Raw genomic sequence first — 4,741 nt, 5'->3', positions numbered from 1 at the left:
TTATCAGTATTAGTAGTTGTGTGTGTGTATAATATTAAGATGAAGATCGAGAGTGATTTGGACCGAACTTCGTTAATTAATCTCAAAACTTAAATTAAACGTGAACAGTGTTCACCTATAAATAGAAGACGGACCTAGTTCGTTAACATCCCCTAACGAACTAGAGTCTGCTTTGTTACATACATTACAAAGTAAATAACTTAACGAATCACCCCCTGATTCGTTAAACATCCTTAACGAAACAGGGGAAACTTAACTTAAGTCTTAGTTCGCTAAACAACCTTAGCGAACTAGACATTACATTAACGAACTAACTAGATAAATAATTGTTTATTACATTAAACAAAAACGACAAATATGTTAACGATAAATACAAAGACTCAAGACGCAAAACTGTGCACTAACATTTCTCTAGCATGGAATATCTTGTTTCCGGGTCTGATAACGTTCTGTTGACGTAGTAAACGGTGTTTGAACGTTTTTCCTATCCGTCAGGAGAACAGCCCCGATGGCAATGTCTGAAGCTGATAGATATAACGTTAAAGGTTCTCCCGCATGGGGTGCTGTTAACATGGGCAACTCCATCAAACATTTTTTAACTTCCAAGAAAGCTTGTTCCACTTCCGTGGTCCATTTGAATTGTACTTTCTTGAGGCAATTTCTTAGTGTTAAGATAAAAGGATAAGACTAGGCTGCATGATTCGCCAAGAAATGATTCAAAGCAACCAAACGACCATTAAGTGTTTGAACTTCCTTGAGGGAGGAGGGAGAAGGCATGCGGGCAATAGCTTGGACTTTATCTGGATTGGCTTTGAAGCCTGCACCCATGAAAATTACTCCCAGGAATTTTCCTTCCTTAATTCCGAATGAACATTTAGTTGGATTCAGCTTCATGTTGATGCTCTTCAAGGTTTCAAATGTTTCTTCGATATCTCTCAACATCTGGTCTTCCTCAATACTTTTGATCACGAGATCATCCATATAGACCTCCATATTTCGACCAATTTGACCTTTAAATTCTATGTCCATTAGTCATTGATATGTGGCTCCCGCATTCTTCAGTCCGAAAGGCATCATTTTGTAGCAAAATGTGCCTTGATCAGTACGAAATGTTGTTTTGTCTTCATCGCCCGCAGCCATGCGGATCTGATGGTAGCCTTTGTAAGCGTCCAAGAAGCATTTAAACTTGAATGGTGCCACAGCATCAGCTTTAAGATCTATTTCAGGTAACGGATAACAATCCTTGGGGCACGCCTTGTTTAGATCTTTGAAATCTATACACATCCGCCACGCCCCGTTACTTTTGGGAACAATAACCGGATTGGCAACCCAAGTCTGGTATCGAATTGGACGAATAATTCCAGCATGTAAGAGGTCCTGGACTTGCTCATTCATTGCCTTTGTTTGTTTCGGACCCATTTTACATTGTTTCTGGACTATCGGTGTGAATAGGGGATTTACCCTTAATTTGTGCTCCGCAATATTCTGCGGGAAACCGGTCATGTCCGCGGGTTGCCATGCGAAGACATCGATATTCTTTGATAATAACTGTTTCAGGAAAGTCCTCACTATCTCAGAGATAGCCGGCCCAATTGTTACAGTCTGATCAGGAAACTTCTTGTTCAAAACCCATTTTTCTGGTTCAATTCTCTGAGCTTGTCTTGGGATCTTAGTAGGTTTTGAGCTTTCAGTTGCAAATCAGTGTCAATTGACATGAATTATTGCTACGCCAGTGCAGGTTGAGACCCCCACTGCACCGTGGGCTGTGGACGGATGAGCATTGAAGTCACCAATTGCTTCTCGTCCTAAGATAATGTCATGTTTCGATGTTGCTGGTAAGACTAAAAATTCAACCTCCTCGGTTCTTGAATGCACTCCGTCACTCAAAGTGACTGGGAAAGAAATCACCCCCCGCGGATGCATTACTTCCCTTCCAAATCCCGATACCGGAGCATGGATGGGTTTCAATCTTTCCTTATCCTCTTCATCTAGTTGTTCAAAGCATTGTTCATACATCATATCCGACGTACTACCAGTGTCGAAGAAGACATATTGGGAGCGATAACATCCGAAGAAGGCAGTGATAATCAGGGGACACTTGTTGTTTGGTCCTCCCTTGACTCGAGGGAAGATCACTGGCTCATTCTTCCACTCCTCATCATCAGATTCTCTCCTCTTTTTTCATGTATTGTACTCGCCTTATATCATATTAACGTTCAAATCTTTAACTTGCTTTTTACTCGGGCCTTGGTTTTCCCTAGAGGGAGCCTTACCATTGTCGGGTTTCCCATTTTTCACCAAGTGTGTTTTCCAGACTTCACAGCCGCCTCAATTTCATTTTTTAATGCTTTGCATTCGTTCGTGTTATGACCAATGTCATCATGGAACGAACAATGCTTTTTGGCATCGAGGAATGATCTTCTTGAGAGTGGTTGTGGTTTTCTAAAGTTTACATTTTCTGTTGTGAGAATTTCGGCGGGAGTCTTTGAGAGAGGAGTCCAACTATTGGGACCTCAGTTTGAGGGTCCCGCTTTGTTCTTGTTGCCTATGAGGGATCTTGCATCAAATGGCTTTGACACTTCCGTACTTGGCTGAAGTCTTGACCAGATAGGCCCTTTCGCCTGTCTGTTGGGTCTCGGAGTCTAAAACTCAACGTTAAATTTTTGCTTCATTGCCATTCCGCAACGTTTTTTCAGTGTTGGCATACAACTTTGTCGTGGTCATGATGTCATCCCATTCCTTTGGCATTCCATCTCTACCAGTAAGTGTGCGGATTAATTCGTCACATTTGACGTTCTTGCGGAAGGCACCGCGCAGCATGTCTTTGTTGATCCCACCAATGTTCAGACTTTCGTCATTGAACCTAGTAATAAAATCTTCTATGGATTCGTTGTCACGGTGAACAACATCTAAGATTTCTGACTGGTCACACGTATGTTTCTTTTGTTGGCAGAACTGTTGAGAAAATTTTTTCACCAAGTCATTCCAACTAGAAACTTGACCGTCAGGTAATTTATCAAACCATTCTCTCGCTGCCCCTGTTAGTGTCAATGCGAACATGTGACACCAATAAGGGAGCGTCCACCCACTAACACCACCTACCGCTACAAAGTTCTGGAGATGATCACTTGGATCAGTCATACCGTTGTATTTACCCACCGATGTAGGTATCTTAGCATTAACAGGGAAGGGTGCCGTAGCGATACTTGCTATAAATTTCGATTTTTTAGCAAAAGTTGCTGGACGGTATGGCTTAGTAAAGTCTTTTTCTGCATCGCTGTGATATTCTGTGTGGCGGACTACATCCTGCGGATGACTGCTTCTTGCCTGCGAACTCATCCTACTATTGCCGGTACACAAAATATAATTTCCTGGTTGATAAGTTGAATCATAACTATCAAACTCATCTAAGTAAGATGGGATTCGCATGTCGATGCGAGGACGAGGGCGCAACCTGGGTAGTTCGCCCAACTCTTGTTCCGTCTGTTGACTGTAACGGATCTGACTTCCTCTCACTGTTGGTGGAGGTGAAAGAGATCTCCGAGGAGACTCTTCGTAACTAAGAGCGCGAGCATGAACTTGTTCATTACGTTTTCTGCGCTCATATTCAGCTGCCAGACTTTGTTGTTGTGCATGGAGCCATTCTTCCGTGACAATGTTCCTTTAGATCTGGGGTTACGTTGGTGAGACCTCGCCATTTCAGAATCACCTGAATCGTCTTCTAGGTCGAACACTGACCTAGTTCGACGATTTTCCCCCATAATTCGTCAAAGATCACCCAAATTAGAACCTTCCGGCGCCATAACTCGTCCCATATCTGTAAGTGTAGGACCGGTTGGTGCTGGAAGATTCTCTAGGGTAAAACCCCCAGGTGCTATGTCAACATTTCGTGATCCTGGAGCTGTAACTCGTTCCAAAGTACGACCACTAGGGGTCGTGATACGTGCAAAAACACTTGAAGTGAAACCGCGAGGTGCGTCTGCGTTAGTTACACGCGAATCGGGTGCAGGAGTTCCCGTCGGCCCTTCAGGAAGCTTACTCATATTGAACGAACTAAAACCAAGGAAAACTTGTGTTGTTCTAATACCAAAACGGATGGCGCAAATGAAGAAACACAGATCCGATCCCCGTGGATGGGTCCTGGATCTAATGAGTCTACAGGGTACAATACGATAACTACCAACACAATATGAGTACTACTTCCCAAAGTCCAATGACCGGAACCAACAAAACAGACACCGTGAGTCTCGTTACAGGAAGGACAAGAGGGGGGGTCTTCCTGTAACCACCCTCCGGCGTGAGAATCAGTAACGTTCGTAAAGGAGAAGGTACTGAAGTAAATAGACTAAGTATAGTCAGAATGTGAGTGAGTGAATGAATACCTCATACCGTTTGACAAGGTATTTATAGCCGAAGGATGCAGGAAGGTGATTGGGCCAGTTGTCTTCTTCTAGAAGATCTTTGATAACCGTCTGGACGCGTGTCCTCTTATGATAGGTTGAGCTATACGTCCCATATGCATGGGTATAACCACCTGGACACGCGTCACCCAATGATAGGACAGATTGCACCCTGGCCATGTGCACGGTTATAACAACCTGGCCAGGTGTCCTTTGCTCATTGGCTGGTAGGTCACGTGTTCCTCAAGTAACGATCGTGGACATTCTTCTAGAGGGTAGTTAATTGGTGACAGTTGTCCTGTTGGCATTGCCTTCCGATCATTTAGGCGGACAAATGTCCT

This window comes from Bidens hawaiensis, unplaced genomic scaffold, assembly GCF_021521415.1.
Source record: "Bidens hawaiensis isolate Kalapana, Puna unplaced genomic scaffold, B.hawaiensis_p1.1 tig00029300_1, whole genome shotgun sequence".
Taxonomy (NCBI): Eukaryota; Viridiplantae; Streptophyta; class Magnoliopsida; order Asterales; family Asteraceae; genus Bidens; species Bidens hawaiensis.
The sequence above is the reverse complement of the archived record's forward strand: the minus strand, read 5'-3'. Positions refer to the sequence as shown.